The 19980-nt window shown below is 38.0% G+C and overlaps 5 non-coding genes across 5 annotated transcripts; 2 read left to right on the forward strand and 3 right to left on the reverse strand.

The window, feature by feature from the left end:
- Positions 1–1694: 1694 nt before the first annotated feature.
- Trnaq-uug (transfer RNA glutamine (anticodon UUG)) lies at positions 1695–1766 on the forward strand. The gene has a single exon. It is a non-coding gene; the product is annotated as a tRNA-Gln (tRNA).
- Positions 1767–2196: 430 nt separating this feature from the next.
- Positions 2197–2268, reverse strand: Trnaq-uug (transfer RNA glutamine (anticodon UUG)). The gene has a single exon. It is a non-coding gene; the product is annotated as a tRNA-Gln (tRNA).
- A 141-nt stretch (positions 2269–2409) lies between these two features.
- Positions 2410–2481, forward strand: Trnaq-uug (transfer RNA glutamine (anticodon UUG)). Its single transcript has one exon. It is a non-coding gene; the product is annotated as a tRNA-Gln (tRNA).
- A 606-nt stretch (positions 2482–3087) lies between these two features.
- On the reverse strand, positions 3088–3159 carry Trnaq-uug (transfer RNA glutamine (anticodon UUG)). Its single transcript has one exon. It is a non-coding gene; the product is annotated as a tRNA-Gln (tRNA).
- An 8419-nt stretch (positions 3160–11578) lies between these two features.
- On the reverse strand, positions 11579–11650 carry Trnaq-uug (transfer RNA glutamine (anticodon UUG)). Its single transcript has one exon. It is a non-coding gene; the product is annotated as a tRNA-Gln (tRNA).
- Between the last annotated feature and the right edge of the window lie 8330 nt (positions 11651–19980).

Below are 19980 nucleotides of genomic sequence, written 5' to 3' on the forward strand. Positions count from 1 at the left end.
GCCTTATTACTAAGCTCCTTTGTAATAAGGCGAAATATGTAAACATATATTTGACGTCGACTGCACTTTTGTTTTGGTTGACTTGGAACAATAGCGATCAACACAATGAAAATATCCGTTTTAATTTATTCGGTGAAATATGACAACTGAAATAAAAGAAAAGTCTTTCAATCCATCCCTGGTGCGCAGAATCGCCGCGCATTTATAATTCATGCGTGGCACGTGCGTGAACGCAATCAGTATGGTGCATAATGGATGAGCGGCGAGCGTCGTGAGATTCGCGAATCACCACTTCAACTACAAAAACGCTAAGGCATAAGGTTCAAAATCGCATACTCCCAAACATGCGACATTCTTGGAAAATTACGAATCAGGCACATTTTCCAAAATGGCAAAAATTCTAACTCGTAGAGTTCAAAATCGCTTGTTGGGAATGTTGGGAGACGAATCTGCATTGACCTTTGATGTTTTGTATAATTCAATTTGGTGTCCGAGTAATTCTTGCGAGGGTCAAGATATGCATTGGAATATTATAGTTGATGCATGAGATTGTTGGTAATTTGGATGGACAGACGAGAAATTTTTGACGTGTTGTTTTTGCGTGTGTATTTATTGTCAAAACACATGAATTCTGTGGTACTTAGAAACTTGGGTATTTTGTCACAATTTGAGGAAGGCTTGGACTATGATCAAGGGTAAACAACTTTGTAAAACAGAATCGGCACTAAAAATCCGACAATTTAACCCCACTACAATTTGAAAATGTCAATAGAACATAGGGTAAGCCCTATTTTTTGTCATAAAAAATATATTTACAGTACATATATGGTCCTATTTTCTCGCACTAGTGCGTGCTATTGCACTTTTCGTGCGTAATAATATGTACTGTAAAATGTCGTAGGATACACGTGCGAATAAATAATTCGCAACTCGCGTTTCGAATTTCCTCTTTTCAGCTCTTGTATCGTAAATAAGTAACTATTTTCTGAAAAGAAATACCATTTGGTTACTTTTTAATATACAGCGCCTTAAGTCACGTTATCGTATGGTTATCGTAATAAAGCAGTTGACAACCGTGAACGAATGGCGTATAACATTAGATTATTTTATAAATTGATAAATATGGGCCCGATTCGGATTATGAAATAGACATCTATTAAACATCTTTTAGACATCACCAAGATACGATAACGATATGTTTAAGATCTAACCTGTCAAATTCTGCGATTCTGGAGATACTCTTGAACGAATTCCACAGGATATGACTTAGAGATCTAATTTAAATAATAGATATCTTAATCTATCTAACGTAAAAGTGACATTGGTTGCCCGAATTGCGCTGCAAAAGAGAACTAGTTGATATCTAAACTATAACGTAGGTATCTAGAATGGATCTAGTACGTGTCGTCTCTTGTGAATATCTTGAAGTTCGAATACGGCAGTTTATCTGTATCTCACCTTCTATATCTGTTTTAAAATTTGACGTATATGACGTTCTTCTTACCATCTTAGTCGTGACTAACTATCACGCGCACTATACTATCAAATCGTCGTATCAAATCGTATCAAATAGTAGACTATTGGCAGTGCTATTGGCAAGAACTTTCACCAACGCATCTGCTTTTGACCTCGCGAGTGACGTCACCGTGGTGAGAGGCGCAATATAGCTCGTATATTGAGCACCACTGATGTGTGGTTCCATGGTGTAATGGTTAGCACTCTGGACTTTGAATCCAGCGATCCGAGTTCAAATCTCGGTGGAACCTGTACTTTTAGTTTATTTCTTTCTGATAATTAGGTGACCTAATTAAACTCAGTAATTAATACTGTTTACGAGGAACTACCACTTTATCTTAATATCTGTTGACAACAATGGTTTCCATTAATGACCTCTATAGTCATTAGTAAAGTCGGCCATTTGTACAATTTGGGAAATGCAATACTAAAAGTTTAAATTTAATATGTAAAATAAACAAACTGAGGGGCTACCGCGAAAACCGAAATTCGCAAATTGCGGGGATTTTTCTCTGTCACTTTAATTACGCCGTCATTGGAGTAAAAGAGAAAGATCGCCGCAATTTGCGAACTTCGATTTTCGCGGTTATAGCCCTGGTTATGTTGATAATGATTCGAACGATAATAAAACAGATACTTCCTGAACCTAATAATAAGGTTCAAGTAACTTAGCAAAAGGTCAGGTTCCACCGAGATTTGAACTCGGATCGCTGGATTCAAAGTCCAGAGTGCTAACCATTACACCATGGAACCTCTCGATGAAAACAACAAAAATAATCACTGCAATCAAATTAAAGAGTTTACACTTGAACAAATATGTATATGCTAAACTCCGTCTTTTACTACCTAAATAAGAAATAAAAAGGTTAGTTTCATTTGGAAAGGTAAAGAAGAGGTTCCATGGTGTAATGGTTAGCACTCTGGACTTTGAATCCAGCGATCCGAGTTCAAATCTCGGTGGAACCTGACTTTTATAAACATATTTACCGTTAATTAGCTTAAACATTATAAGTGAGTGAAGGCGTCCAACAAGACAGGACAGGTTCTGTAATGGAGATTCCCTAGCCTGTAGGATATATAGGTTTGTTAGAGTACTTAATATGGATGGACATCTTTCGATACCTCTCATTAAGAGAGGTATGAGCGGCCGTGCCCGTCTTTGGGCTGCGACGGCTGTGGCGGTCGCTCCCCACCGCGTGGGGAGGTCAGTCGTCATCGTTGTGGGGATGACAGTGTTGCTGGTGTAGGCCAGCTCTTCGCTACCGATCGTTTACCCAACCCCACGACGCCTAGCCCGGTGATACCGTTTGAGCGGGGCCAGGCATCGGGGCCGCGTGGAAGGCGACCGGTAGCTTAGCTGGCGTGTGTTGACGTGGAGTACTTAATAACTCTATATGGGGCGGCCACACACTCGACGGTATGGGAAGTAGTGTGAGGGAAGTATGCAAAGCAGTATGGGGGCTAATGACGAGTTGTCAACAGATATTAAGATAAAGTGTTAGTCCTTCTTAAACCTTAATACTTAGTTTAATTAGGTCACCTAATTATCAGAAAGAAATAAACTAAAATTTCAGGTTCCACCGAGATTTGAACTCGGATCGCTGGATTCAAAGTCCAGAGTGCTAACCATTACACCATGGAACCTCTTGATGAAAGCAGCAAAAATAATCACTGTAATAAAATTAAAATGTTCACACTTGAACAAATAGGTATACATATATGTATGGCTCTTAACAAAGTGGGTTTCCATACAACAAACGTGATTTTTTTGCCGGTTTTTGCGTAATGGTACGGAAGTTCGTGGGCGAGTCCGACTCGCACTTGGCCGGATTTTTTTTGTAACAGTATCCCAAACCGAGCGGCCAAGAATAAACAACGCAGTCGGACAAAATTTCATCAAGCCACCGCATCACTTTCCAATACCGTCCCGACCGAAATGGTGCCGCGATCAAATTTATTCAAATTGCACAGTGTCACCGCCGCACACCCATCGCACCTGGTTTAAACAACCGCCGACCTAAAACCAACCGAAAATCTAGCTGGATAAGTCTCAAAGTCGATTGAGACGTGTCGATCGCAATTCCGAACATTGCGATATATGATTATGGATAGAAATTCTTATTCCACTCAAAATAACATCCGTTTCCTCTTAGCAGAGGTTCACTTGGCTGCTTAGAGTCATCTTTATCTTAAAGTATACCTTATTATTCTGTCATAGAGTTGATTTTTGTTTGAGATAGGGGTTATATAAGTCGTGTAGTTAAGTAAATGGTGAATAGCTGAAACGTCTGCCTTTGTATCGAAGACGTGCCTTGGGGTGCTTGGTCTGAGCGTCTGAAGGGTGCATGACTCGATAATATTCTGCTGAGAATACATTTTGACATGCACATAGTGAAATACAGTCAAAAGCAATACAAACTTGACCACTTTGTATAGAATTTTCCATACGTAACCCGATTTCTTTGCTCTTTCTGACCTACGAAGCTGAAGGTCCTCGATTCGACAGCCGTTAAGTGCATTTATTGGTGTGATATAAATAATATTTGTTGTTGAATTTTAATGTTTTTTAGAAAAACAATATCCTCACCCAGAAAACAGACTTTGGCTTAGTATGGGGTTGATCTGATTAAGATAGTTACCAAATTCTAAAATCTCTAATTAAAATTATAGGGTTGCGAAGGATACGAGTCTCTTTAATTTTATCCAATTTTCTGGCATTACTTGTTTCAATGTGTACAAGTACACATATTGGATTAAATTATAAGTCAAATCAAAACATAACATATAATCTAGCCCGTTATCTTTCCATTTTCTTTGTCGGTAATACATATTAACAAATGTACCTACAGCATATACCTACCTATCGGTCGACCTACCTACATGTCGGTAGTACCTATAAGAAAAGAAAATGCCGCTTTCACGACAATTCAAATAAACAGATACTCATCAGAACTCCATTTTCACGCATGTTCTCCCAATAAAACTTGTAAAGTATCTTTCACAAATCAACTTAGAACACAACCGTCGAACATTTAAAAAACCCTCACGACACGACATAATCAAACATCTCTTGAGTGCGATCACAAATATATATTTACAGTTACATTGCTAGATTCCTCTTTGGGATTCCATGTGTTGATGGTTCTTGCGCACGCAAAGTTATCCTTGTCGAATTTACATAAAGATGGCCGGTGAGAGTTGAGTTGAGACGTCTCGGAATCGAGTTAGGAAGGGGGATACTTTAAAACTGTCGCTTAGTTGAGATGTCGAATCCGTTTACCGAGTTTCTGTGAGTTTACGGAGAGGTTAGTGATGGAGGATTATCGATATCAATATATCGTTCAGATGTTACAGTTTTTTAATCCTGGGTTTAAAAAAAATCTGGACGAGCGAGGGGCTAGTAGGTAGTAGTGTCTAACAACTTACTTCATTGCGGGGCTGCTTCACTTTCTTTTGACCTAAGTATTATAAGATTATTTTTGGAGAAATCATCCGACACATGGAAATAGTCGAAAAAGCCCAAGAATAGGCAAAAGGTTGCTCTTGCGGATCGATTACTCATACATTACTCATAAGATCCCAATGGGTCGAAATCCCAAGGGCTCCTGAAGGATCCCAATGTGTCGAATTGTATCCGCAATGGCCCCTGAAATAATAAGATAAGAGAAAATACTAGGTATTAGAGATATTTAAATTATCCGCCTAAGCGTCACTTGCACCAACCCAATAATCAGGGGTTAACCGGTTAAACCTGGAGTTACAATGGTTACCAGTACAATTTAACCCTGGGTTAACGGCTTAACCGGTTAACCCCGGGTTAGTGGGATGGTGCAAGTGGCGCTAAGTGAACTATCGATAGTATCGACACCACCCCATCCCTACGCCACTGGGGGCGTCCAAGTTGCGTATTGAGTTACGCGCCCCAACACCGGGCCGATCGCGTCAGCGCCATTATAATATCCATTGTCGGTGGTAATCCGGGTATTTACATAATAGCGCCCTGAAGTACAGTGGACAGTTTTGGACGTACCTCTATTGGTAATAGTTATCTGTTTATCTAGACACGCGGCAGCGTGTCAAGCCAAGTTCAAGCAAAGGAACTGGCTAGCCAGCGCCGAGTGTAATATTACACGAACCACTTGGTGCCACTTTTGACCCTTCTATAACTCAAAACATCTTTGACGTAAACACATAAAACTACGTGTGTTTAATTATATCCATAAGGATATCTAGAAGCCCAAATTTCATGAAGCTAGCTCAAACGGTTATAAAGGTATGAAGGTCAAAAAGTCGTAAATTTTAAGACTGACTTATGACTTATAGTACCTAAACCTAACCTACTTCCAGATGACCTAGAAGGATGAAATTTGGAATCCAGCTTGGTTATTGTGTGTAACCGTAGGAAAAAATCTAAAAATAAAATAAAGTTAAAAAATAGGGGGGGTCCCCATACAAAAAAACCACTTTTTATTGGGACTGACATATAAGTACCTAAACCTAACCTACTTCCAGATGACCTAGAAGGATGAAATTTGGAATCCAGCTCGGTTATTGTGTGTAACCGTAGGAAAAAATCTAAAAATTAAATAAAGTTTAAAAATAGGGGGGTCCCCATACAAAAAAACCATTTTTTATTGGGACGGACATATAAGTACCTAAACCTAACCTACTTCCAGATGACCTAGAAGGATGAAATTTGGAATCCAGCTCGGTTATTGTGTGTAAGCGTAGAAAAAAATCTAAAAATAAAAAAAGTTAAAAAATAGGGGGGTCCCCATACAAAAAATATATTTTATTATTGTAGCGTTGGAACCGTTACAAGCAGATATTTGAAACTACCCCAATATATGTATTATTATATTTGCTATATTAAAATAAAGTTTAGTCAAAAAATAAGTGGTGTCCCCCATACAAAAAACTTGTAATACGCTCTAAACAACCGGCCAACGGTGTGTCGTCGGCGGCGCGCGGCACCACATAATTATACAAAGAACAGAAGTAAAAACCATACAGCGGAAACACAAGAAAAAACATTAAATCTCAATACCTGCCTAGTTTTCTTTACAAAAAGTATTGATATCCCACCAAAAACATAAATGTAAAAAAGGAGAGCCAAGTTCAATACAAAAATTATGCTTGGCTGTGGGGCTCGCCGCAAAAAGAATGGAGATCTAAATGAGTGCCACTGCCAAGTTCTATGCAAAATCCAAATATGTATTTATAGGAACAAAATAACATTATAAACAAGTATTAAACTCTATTTCTTTGCTTTATTGGATACCTATAACAATTGCTGTTATTTAAAAAAATGTGAGATCTTAAAGTAGGTTAGATTTGGCTTGGCCAGGTTTTATCAGAATTACAATATATATAAAATGATTGATATAATGAAAACTGGCCAAGTCAAATCTAACCTACTTTAAAAATAAACTAACTTATCTATAAAATAAACCTAAATTAAAACTAAAAACTAAAACTAAATAAAATAAAACCTACTTTAAGATCTCACATTTTTTTAATTAACAGCAATTGTTATAGGTATCCAATAAAGCAAAGAAATAGAGTTTAATACTTGTTTATAATGTTATTTTGTTCCTATAAATACATATTTGGATTTTGCATAGAACTTGGCAGTGGCACTCATTTAGATCTCCATTCTTTTTGCGGCGAGCCCCACAGCCAAGCATAATTTTTGTATTGAACTTGGCTCTCCTTTTTTACATTTATGTTTTTGGTGGGATATTTATTTACCGAAACCTTCAGCCATTCATCTAGTCAACATGCAAAGGGCCCGAACAAGCAAGCACACGTACAATATTGGCTCACATTCTATCACACGCGCATTCTTCAATAACATTTCTATCCGTGTTAGGGATACCACGTCAAATATTTTTGTAGGACTTACTCAAAAAATTAGGTAGAGAAAAACTCAAAAATTCTTAATGACCATACTCCGGGGGCTAGGGAACTATTTTGAGTACGACTACGAATTAAAAATAAGTAAGTAGATAGTAAGCTCTAAATGTGCAAAATAGTTTCTCAGTTCATACCCATTATTTGGCTAGTGTAAAATATTACCGCACTGAAAACCCGGGTATACTTTATAATGAGTTAATCTAATGTTAATAAGTATCTTTCTGTAGAGCAACTAAATAAACTCGAACGGCTTCAAAATCTATGCATCCGGTTCATTTATGGCTTGCAAAAATATGACCACGTCTCCTATTACCGTTCGGAGCTCAAGTTGCTCCCCATACGTTTGCGACGCAATTTTCACATTCTTGCTCACCTGTACGGTATTCTCTTCAACCCCTCCACCCCTATCTACTTGAAGGAGCGATTCAGATACCTCTCTTCTTTAAGATGCTCCCAGAACTATCTGCTTGCCCAAATTTCCTCTTCTTCTAAATTCTATAACGATTCTTTTACTTTCCAAGCGATTCGGTTGTGGAATGCTCTGCCGTCTGAGCTAAGACATGCTAAATCGCTTCCCATTTTTAAGGCTCAACTCAAAATTCACTATCTGTCACTTCCTCAAACTCGTTAATAATTAGATTATGTCTGTCTGTCTGATTCTGTGTTGTGTGATATATTTATGTATATATGTATTTATTTATATATTTATTTATTTAGCTATATATCTTATTAATGTATGTATTCATATTGTTATATATTTAGTTGTGCTGGTTTTATTTTTTTCCTGTTCTTGCACTTCATTTATTTTTTGCTACCCTTATACTTATTTCTTCCCTTCGATAATTTCTACTACCCGAAGGTTGTCTGGAAGAGATCGCTCTTTAGCGATAAGACCGCCTGTTGTTGCTTAGTTTTTTTTTATGTTTGTTAATTTGCTGTATTCAATCATTGTGCACAATAAAGAATATTATTATTATTATTGTTTCTCCTTTTTTGGACTTCACGGGCCTATAAATCCCGGTCTTTTGATAGGCTTGCGTGGGGATATAGATCCAACACGTAGAGGCCCTTTGGAGAGTTTTAATGTCATGTAGAACGCCTGCTGGAACCCGTTCACAGGCGCAACAATAGACACCCGTGAACCGGTCGCAGCAGGCATTGGGACTATTGTAGAAGAAGTGAACAGTATACCGGTTTATGGATTGATGTTTGGGTGGACAATGAGACTGGGCTATTGTAAAAGAGGTCCGGACACCTGCCATAACAATGTAAACACCGTCATCGAGGCAGGCGGTGACTCGCCGCTTACTAGATGGGCCCCTGAAACTGCCGTCGTAAAGACGACCAGGAGCAACATCGGTGTGAGCGGCTCAGGGGTGTCGAGAGGTGTGCGCCGCTTTCTACCCAGTGGCTGTTAACAGCCACTGTGCCAACTCGCGTCTTATGCATCTTTCACTTCCACCCCTGGAGCATATAGCTCTAACGACTCCTCTCTGGACGGCCAATTAAGGCAAGCCAGAGCTGAGAGTCCTGCGGGTCCCCTTGGGGTCCACTCCGGCCGACGAAGACACGCCGGAGACGGAGACCCTGACCGACTCTCGGGAGCACTCGGGTCCGTGGGGTCGTTACTCCCCAACAGCTCGCCACAAGCTGCCCTGCGGGCTTATTATTATTATTATTATAAGTGATATAATTATCAGTACCATCAGCGATCCAGCGAACAACGTGACAATCGATTTAGATGAGTACCTACGGACGGACGATAAGAAATTGTTATTATTGGTTTGGTTGAAGGATTGGTTTCCTTTGCACGCCTTGTTCAGCTAGGAGAACTGGTAAAACAACGCATACTACGCATCGTCATCAAGTTTTAAATGTTAACGAAATTGATTTGAAGTTGGTGCCTAAATACCTATTTGTTTTGAGTAGCATGGATATACTTTTCATCTCAAAGTTAATCTTAGAAAAAAGCTCCTCGGTCCTGTGCCTTCAAGCAACCATGGCCACCCTTCCAGCGTATTTGAATGTGCCACAGCCTCCGTAATTGATTCGTGGGTGCGCCAAGTGAATTTCAATTGCCGATTAAATTGATATAAAGAACGTGACGGGTGAATCCATCGTGATGTCTCTCTTAAAGAAAGGAACCTGTTGCAACTGAAATTGAACTTTTCGAACAAATTAAACAACTTAATATTGCATTTGAAGTAATCTCATCGTTTCATTATAGTTATTTACGATAGGTACAAGTGCGAAAAATAGGAAATTCGCAACGAGTGGACCGGAGTGTTATTAGACCAGTTACTAAAAGTGGCCACTGGTCAGTTACTGTTACTGGCGAATTACCATATGTCAGTGTCAAAGTAGTGGTAGCCGTGCGTATCTCATTTCTACATAATGCCATCACCAAAAGCTCGCACGTGACGCACGACATAAACTTTATCTCCTATCACTTATATCACTTTATCGTATTGCTGTCGTAAATACGACAAGCCCATATTTACGGCGACATAAAAATATGGCGGTTTACCGCGGTAATCACTAACCGCGGGAATTAATATTGCCTTATTGGGTTTTCGTTTATGGTCGAGTGTTATGTTAAGAGTACTTTAAGTATTTTACCTACTTGAAAAGAGTTAGGCCGCAAATTAGTTTTGATCTACTTATATGTATTATTAATATAAAAAGAGAATAATAGTACAGGTATATCGTAGGTATTATAAAATCATGATAATATTGATTTCAGTGGAGGAGACACTGGCAGCTGCTATTACATCAAAATTATCACTTAGCTTAACTCAAAATACTTTCCCACTCTTGTGGATAAAATGCAACTTTCTCATCAGATTCATGTACATATTTTAAGAATCATGTATTTAAAATTATTGCTGTCGTCTTTGCATCGGCACTTGTATCGCTTTAAATAGAAAAATGCAAAAACATCATATTAATTTCTGTATCATTAAAACTAGTAGCTGAGGTAGGTATTTTTTGTGTAGGTAAATAGTTATTTGTTTTACAAGGGGGCAAAGTTGTTGTTTAACCGCTCGTGCTAATATTGATACCCGAGCAAGCGAAAGATTACAAAATTGAACCACGAGCGTAGCGAGTGGTTCGAAAAATGGAATCTTGAGCGTTGCGAGGGTTTCAAAGCACGAGGGTTAAACAAAATTTGCCCCCGAGTGAAACACACAATTTTTCACCACAGCAACCCAAAGCAAATATTAAATGTAAAATATCAAACAAAATCAAACCAAATCAAATCCAAATGAATGTTATTAAAATATTTATCATCCAAAATCATCATTTAAAAGTCAATTCTACCAGCAAACATAAGAAAGCAACTCAAATTTTGCATTTGATTACTTTGCCTCACATGCGCATAAAATGCAACTTTGCTATTCGTTTTTGAAGTGCAAAGTAATTCTTTCCGAGCTAGTGTGGTGAAAATATATTTTCTTAAATAAATAACTAACCAACGCATGCAACATAAAACTGAAAACGTAAACGCACACAACTCAAATACGGGAAACGATCAACAGAAATTCAATTCCAAATTCCACATAATTCCGGCATAACACTCCTGAGAATCAAGGTGCGTGCCGCAAATATGCAGAGAGGCTTGGTCAATGGGACAGCACTAGAGTTGGGCTAGATATTAGGTTTTACCGAAACCAGAACGTAGTAAAGTTGTCTTTATAAGAATAGTGGATAATTCCACATAAGTCCAGCATAACACTCCTGAGAATCAAGGTGCGTGCCGCAAATATGCAGAGAGGCTTGATCAATGGGACAACCCTAGAGTTGGGCTAGAGATTAGGTTTTACCGAAACCAGAACGTAGTAAAGTTGTCTTTAGAAGGATAGTGGATAATTTCACATAATTCCTGCACGACACTCCTGAGAATCAAGGTAAACATGCAGAGAGTAAAATAGTAAAATATGCAGATAGGCTTTAGGGTGGGGCTGAAAATGTAGTTTTACCGAAATCAGAATCTACTTTCGAAAAATGAACTGAACTAAGATTAAGCTTCTAAAGCTTAGAAAACATTTAAATTGCTAACAAGTTAAAAAATCACTGATTTCATAAATCTTGCAAGCCACTATTTGAAGACATTCAAAGATTCAAGACTGAAGCAGTATAAAAAAGCAGGTTCCACCGAGATTTGAACTCGGATCGCTGGATTCAAAGTCCAGAGTGCTAACCATTACACCATGGAACCGGTTGATTTTACAATCCAAATAACCAAAGATCTGAACGAAAATGATAGTAGAAAACGCAACATGAAATCAATTGAACAAATAAAGACTTTACCTACTATTGTTCTTGTTCAGTGATCATCAGTTACAATTTAGACATAACGCACGTAGGTAACCGTATTTTATTTATAAGTTAGTAAATACATATGGCACGTATCGTGTCACCTCATAAAAACAATTGCAATCTTACTATACGACAATAATCGACATAATGTGTAATCTATTTATTGGTAGTCGCATTTTTTAAAAGCTTTTGTTTAGGAAACCACCACTTATTATACCTAAGTGTAGCAACGGTATTGAAATTGCTTTTAATTAGGTAGGTATCCTAACTTTTATTTGATTGTGTGACGACGAATTTAAGCAACATAATATACTGCCAAGACATGAAAAAACCGCAAGGCCTATAATTCATTAACATCTGATATTAATCCTGGGCCTTGCTTCTCGTATAGTATTAAGAGCCCTTCAACGTACACACTAGCGCCACAGCTAAATAATCGTAATTATTTAAATTTAACGAAAGATATTGAAAAAGGGGGCCGCTACGTACTGTATTATGTATGACGGAGGTTACCAGCAGCATGGGTTTGTACACAGGATGGCGGGTGGGCGTAGTATCTCAATGTATTACTTCACAGCTAACTCAGTATGCTATCAGTGCATGAAATAAACTTTCGAACTTGTTAACCACACTAGTGCCTACTAAAATGTCTAGTCGCTATTGGGATGTATTTGGATTGCACTCAAATAAAAGGATCACATAAAATCGTTCAAGTCTTTATTCACATCAAACTAGGCCGGCTCCAACCGTACACCTCTGACCTGAGAAGATTTAGCCCTTTATGGGACCGGCAACAAACTCAGCGGGCGGGACACATCTTTTCAAAACAACACATAACACATCCTTTCTTTATTTCACAAAAGTAAGCTTCTAATGAAACATAAGAAATCAAAATAACACTTGGAATAAAACACTTAGCTAAATGGTTAAAGAACGTTGGATTCTATAAGCTTTCAGAATAATCCTTCAGGTATGAGCCTTCAGGAACGTGGCGAATTAGGCACGAGGTTGGCTAACGTCCGATCTCTAGCGCGGTCCGATCAAGTCTGATTACGGAGCCTCACCGCTCCCGCCTTTTAAGTCGAGCAGGCACACCTGCTCGACCGGTCCACCAACATAACGACAAAACTACCAACTCGTGCCTACCTTCACCCAAGAGAACCCTCTTGACGTTCCAAAGCCTTCTACCTGTCATCTTAGTTCAACAACACGCCAATAGATGGCGTTACTCTCTACGCAACATTATGAATTTCGTTACAACCCAGTAATACGTAGCCAAACATTGCTAATCGACTTTATACAGGCGTCTTTAACTATGAACTGTAACGCTGCAATACGTCCTTCTGGAGTCACGCTCCGACATGTATTTAAGTACCTTTTGAATTCATCAAACTAGTTTTTATGTTGCTGGATTCGTCAATCTTTGCGTCCAAAGTTAAAACGGCCGTTTTTGTTTTGAGTTCCTAGATCGACGAAACCAGCAACATAAACTGGTTTGATGTATTCAAAAGGTACTTAAATACACAATACAGTACGTAGCGGCCTCCTTTTTTCAATATCCTTCGTTAAATTTAAATAATTACGATTATTTAGCTGTGGCGCTAGTGTGCACGTTGAAGGGCTCTTAAACTAATAATATTAGTCCACAAACTGTCGAATCGTATGGGTTTCGATGACAACCCACTCATATTATTAATCTCATACCGCTAGAGAAATGGGCCCCAGGTTTTGAGGCGATGTTTTCTGGGGCATTGGATACCCTTTTTCGCTAAGAGTACGCTACACCTACATCCACGAAGCTGTTTAGGATACGCGCTTAATATATTTTGAAGTGAACGGATGTAAATTATAATACATAATTAGGTACATGGATAATGGCAAATTTGATTACCTACTTATCAATCGTATCATTATCATTATTTTATAATGTTTTAAACTTTAAGTGCGTACTCTTAGACCAGCTTACCCTATTTTTTTTTTATTACATATAGGTAGATTTATTTTTATTTTACTTATTCCATGTGAGAGCAAAACAATCTAATCTTATCAACCGTCTTCACCGAAACCAGATACCACTAATTTCCAAAAAGCCCCCGCACTTCGGACACTAAAGGAACCCTTTATGACGCGACATCAATATTTTATGTGACATCTCACTCGCTATATAGAATCAATCATTCTTTGCTTACTTTATATTCAGAGGCGTTTTTGCCATATTTTCCTTATGCAAAATTCAGGACGGTCCGTGATAGGTATTGGATGGCTGACATAAAACGGGACAGAGGGTGTCGCTGTAGTGTAGGTAGTTATACTGTGGTTTACCTTATGCGCTGTATAGGCTATTTTATTAAAATGAAACGTGAGATATATATTTTCACCACACCAGCTCGGAAAGAATTACTTTGCACTTCAAAAACGAATAGCAAAATTGCATTTTATCCACATGTGAGGCAAAGTAATCAAATGCAAATTTTGAGTTGTTTTCTTATGTTTGCTGGTAGAATTGACTTTTTAATGATGTTTTTGGATGATAAATATTTAATAACATTCATTTAGATTTGATTTGGTTTGATTTTGTTTGATATTTTACATTTAATATTTGCTTCGGGTTGGTGTGGTGAAAAATTTTGTGTTTCACTCGGGGGCAAATTTTGTTTAACCCTCGTGCTTTGAAACCCTCGCAACGTTCAAGATTCCATTTTTTGAACCACTCGCTACGCTCGTGGTTCAATTTTGGAATCTTTCGCTTGCTCGGGTATCAATATTAGCACGAGCGGTTAAACAACAACTTTGCCCCCTTGCAAAACAAATAACTATTGTGAGATGTGTTTGTCTCTATCCCTAAACTTACCAATACCTACTACAAACTCGCTTTGTACACATATTTAATTACAAAAACGGGTCTACCGCTATATCGCGGGGTATCATATCGCGGTAGACCCGTTTGTGTAATCTAAATATACCTAATACCTACTAAAAAAAATTGAGTAAAAACCAGAGAGTATTTTTACTTTTTTATTGGCGTTTGTTGATAAACCTCCATGAATACTCGTACGACTCCTGATGATCACACCGTAATTCTAAAAGATATATAGTTTATATTATAATGGTTCACATTAAAAAATATAATAGGAAGAAGACTGAAAAGTTTCGGAATTGGTATATGTATTAAAACATATTTTGACCGGTGCCCTGTTTATCAAAAGCTTGTACCTTGTAATACAAGTGGATGTCCCTTTTTGACAGCTTTTGTAAGAAAGGGACTTCCACTTGTATTACAAGTTACAAGCTTTTGATAAACAGGGCACGGATCTATTTATCTTTATTTCCAATGTTTCAACGCAAGTTGCGACGTAATATGTGTTCAAAACGCAATAGAAGTTTATGTGACTGCTATATAATGAAAGGCATTAAAACACGAGTGTGGGTTTAAGAAACGAACGAAGTGAGTTTCTTAAAAGGATCACACGAGTGTTTTAATGCCTAATTATGTACAGTTACATACACTACTTTATCTACACACATATAATTACTTACCTTCTTTTATACATTCACTAACCTTGTATTTCAGCCGACATCCATCGTTGTTCTCTGGCGGAACTCTTTGAGAGGTGCCGTCTCCTAAATATCTTTTTATCACTCGTTCTACATGAAACTTTTGCTTAAAACTTGTTTAAAAACAACAAAACAAATTAATTTTATACCTAAAACTAATTAAAAGATAAACTGTACGTCAAATGGCGGTATTGAAAACTTTTTTCACACATGTCACGCATCCGTAGTTTTTTATTTTATTCATAGACAAACAAATGAAGTCCCTATCCTCATGTCACTTGAGATAAAATGTCGTACGGTTTATATTTAAAAAATATACTGAATTGACGTTTCGTATCGATAATTGTTTTAATATCTATGGATACTAGAATAGACACCCACTTGAGTTTTGACAGCTGTTCCAAATTTAAACTCAATACCTTACAAAAGTCTATAAAGTTATAACTTTAAAGTACAGATTTTACCTACTACCACAGATAAAAAAAGTACTCATAGTAAAATTGGTTGTCATAATGCTGGTCATTTCCTACGGTTCCTGAATGCATTTTAGAGCATTAATGATATGTGCGTAGATAAAAGTTTTAAATATTATACATATAACAAGTAAGTACATTGCAGAGTAGGTAGGTGCCTACTATGAAATTTAAGGACACTGTATAAAGATGTGTATAGTCCGACAAGAATTTGTAGAAAATTATTGACGACTCCACTTTCTACGTAAGTACCTAAATGTCATATTTTTGACGTAAAATGCTTTTTTAAACATGACAACAATTTAGTATGGAATTTTTTTAGTTCCATATTATTTAATTTCTACTATTTTATGTCGCACTATACAAGTAGGTACCTATGTTGGTTACCTCGTCTAATGAAGTACCTATTATGTTTCTAAAGTCTAATATTAGGTGTGAATAAAAGTATATGCAAAACGTAAACGTAACTTTGCGCACTTGCCTACGCAACCGTTACTTCTACAAAACCTTAACTAAGCAGGCAAAGTTGCCAGCCCCAATAAAGAATTAACGCGATTACCCTCATTGGGTGAAAATTGATACGCATGGCAACAATTACCCACTGCCCCTGGGGTCTTGTCCGCGTGTGATTTAGCTGAGGGGTGCGGAGTCTATTCAACGCTCACTCAAGGTATTTGGCTGGTCTCTTAGAGTCTAAGGAGTAGGTACCTACTACGAGTATATCAAAAGTAAACTAAAAACCGGGCAAGTGCGCTTCGGAGTCGCGCACGAAGGGTTCCGTACCACAAAGCAAAAAAAAACGGAAAAAAATGCAAAAAGAAAACGGTCACCCATCCAAGTACTGACCACGCCCGACGTTGCTTAACTTTGGTCAAAAATCACGTTTGCTGTATGGGAGCCCCACTTAAATCTTTATTTTATTCTGTTTTTAGTATTTGTTGTTATAGCGGCAACAGAAATACATCATCTGTGAAAATTTCAATTGTCTAGCTATCACGGATCGTGAGATACAGCCTGGTGACAGACAGACGGACAGACGGACGGACGGACGGACGGACAGCGAAGTCTTAGTAATAGGGTCCCGTTTTACCCTTTGGGTACGGAACCCTAAAAATAACATAACAGTAAGTTAAATTTTTAACTGTATGGTGCTCAATAAAGAATGTTTACTGACTTACTTATGGCTCTGGATCTCTAAAGGGACCAACTGATTAACAGTCCGCCGGACGGTATCGGCCTGTCAGTTGTGCGGAACTGTCAAAATTTTGTTCTAATTGACAGGCTGATGCCGTCCGGCGGACTGTTAATCAGTGGGCCCCTTTGACCAAACAACATAAACTTGTGCTTCGCGTGACGTCAATAGCACCGGCAATTATTGAACCCCCATCGAACTCTAATTATTTAAACGTAACCGCTTTTTAATTGGCAATAAAAGTTGCCAGCAACAAATCAATGTGGCAACTCGGCGCAGCGTCTCAAACCTACCCCTACCCACAATTACGCGAGAATAATCCTTAAGTCTAGTAACAGAAGGTTTGATAGATCGCAGAATGTATGTTAGTACTGTAGGGAATCTCCCGCGCTCGGTAAATCTTGGTTAGTTCGCTAGATGGCGCTCGGCACGCGAACTTTAGTTCATCAATTAGGGAGTGTATCTTCATTTGAGGAAAGAATTGAGTTTATGAGCATCCAACTTGTTCCCTATGTGAAAGGCGCATTTCCTTTATTTTCTCACTACTGTATTTCCATGTATTTTATTAGTTGAACTAAATCAAACTCTTTGACTAGCGAGATTACGGGTTGCCTGCTCCAATTTCAAGTAAAAAAACCGGCCAAGTGCGAGTCAGACTCGCGTTTCTAGGGTTCCGTACATAAGTCCGACTCACACTTGACTGCACATTCCTAATAGGTTTTCCTGTCATCTATAGGTAAAGAACTATTTTGTGTATTTTTTTCAAAATTTTAGACCCAGTAGTTTCGGAGATAAAGGGGGGGAATGGTCATTTTACGGTTATTTTCTTAAATAACGTCGAACCTATGTATTTTAAAATTATAAAAAAAATATGTCCATCTTTGGGTCACTAATTTACATATGTGTACCAAATTTCAACTTCATTGGTTCAGTAGTTTCCGAGAAAATAGGCTGTGACAGACGGACAGACAGACAGACGCACGAGTGATCCTATGAGGGTTCCGTTTTTTCCTTTTGAGGTACGGAACCCTTAAAAATAAAGTTGGTCAAGCAGATCTTGTCAGTAGAAAAAGGCGGCAAATTTGAAAAATGTAGGCGCGAAGGGTTATCGTCTCATAGAAAATTTGAATTTCGCGCCTTTTTCTACTGACAAGATCTGCTTGACCAGCTATAGTAAAATGATGTGGATTTTCGTTGCGATTGGGACAAACATATCTACCAGCCTGTCTCTCTGTCACAATTATGTACGATTTTACAAGTGCGATAGAGAGGTAATATTTGAAGTATCTTAAGTTAAATTCGGGCCGTTAGTCGTTAATCCTGAAGAAAAGTTCAGAGCAAACTCACCAAGATATCTTTAGATCTTCAGACCAATTCGAACGTACACTGATCAGAATGATATTTGTATCAGGTTACTTAATTATCGTGCGTCTCGCCCGCGCCCATACATGAACGGATTATTACGAGCGAAATGCACAATAATTTAATGATGTAATTCTGATATCAGTGTATATACGTTCGAATTGGCCTGCTTCGTCGTTGTGCGCCTTTGAAAATAAGTGGAGCAAATATTGTTTCAAACATTCTATTGAACGTAATACACGGTGGCCAAAAAATAAGTGCATTCCCGTTGCCATGGAGGTTTTGGGATTATACTGAGCAACTTTTACTATGGGACCAACCCCGAAATCGCGAAAAAAAATTTGGCTGTTTCATACATTTTGACTGGTCCATTTTCTATGGGAGGGTAAATTTTTTTGTGATTTCGGGGTTGGTTCCATAGTAAAAATTGCTCAGTATAATCCCAAAACCTCCATGGCAATGGGAATGCACTTAGTTTTATGGACGCTGTATATAAAGAACTAAAAAAACTTTGAAACTGATGTAGCCTGATACGTCTTAGCTGTGGGGAAGTCACATCGGGGAAGGACATCAGGTATATTGAAATTGCAAGCAAAGGTGCAAAGTTTATATTAACCCGCCTTCTTCATACATACTTCTTCATACAATTATGAAGAATAAAGAATAATTTATATAAACTTGTGTTTGATAACCGTATCTAGGTATCCTTCCGTCACTCGCTCGCCGCCTCGCACTAAACTGATGAATAACCGAGCCTTCCGAAAAGGGAACCTCGAGAGCATCAGCAGATCCGGAATGGAGAAATTTAAGAAGCTATATTCGGCCTAAAAAATAGTAATACAGTAATTAATGTTGTGGCACTTCTGGACTTCTTTGCAATAGCCCAGTTTTTTTCCACCAAACTTAAATCATAGACCAGAGGGGTTCCCGCGAAAACCGAAATTCGCAAATTGCGGGGATCTTTCTCTTTTACTCCAATGAAGGCGTAATTAGAGTGACAGAAAAATGCCCGCAATTTGCGAACTTCGATTTTCGCGGTTATAGCTCAGTACTCTATCCATATTCTTTACATAGCTACCAATGCCTGCTGAAACCGGTTCACGGGTATCTATTGATGTACCCGTGAATGGGTTCCATCAGGCGTAACGGAAATATATTTTATACATTTGGCGTTTGCGTCAAATCCGGTAAATATAAGTTTAGTAGACTTATTGATATTGGGCCAATTAATAATCGTAGTTTGAGACCTCGAGCACCGAACGCAACTTTGTCAAAAAAGTAAAAAACCGAAATTCGTCCTTTTTCGATGTTTACAAAGTTGCGTTCGGCACTCGAAGTTTTAAATTTGGATTATTCATTGAGGCCAACATCGTAAATAAGAAATAAGTCTGCAAAAATCAGAACTTCCGGATTTGACGCAAAAGAGTCACATTACAAAATTCGAGAAAGTTACTAAATTACAAGTACCTAGTTATTAAAATATCGCTTGTTTAGTGCGACATAAAATAGTAGAAATTAAATAAAATGGAACTAAACCATTTTCATACTAAATTATTGCCATGTTTAAGCATTTTACGACAAAAATGTGACAATTATCATGTATGTACTCAATCATTTTCTACAATTTCTTGTCGGACTATTGATATT

Source organism: Cydia fagiglandana, chromosome 4 (assembly GCF_963556715.1).
Source record: "Cydia fagiglandana chromosome 4, ilCydFagi1.1, whole genome shotgun sequence".
In the NCBI taxonomy this organism is placed as follows: domain Eukaryota; kingdom Metazoa; phylum Arthropoda; class Insecta; order Lepidoptera; family Tortricidae; genus Cydia; species Cydia fagiglandana.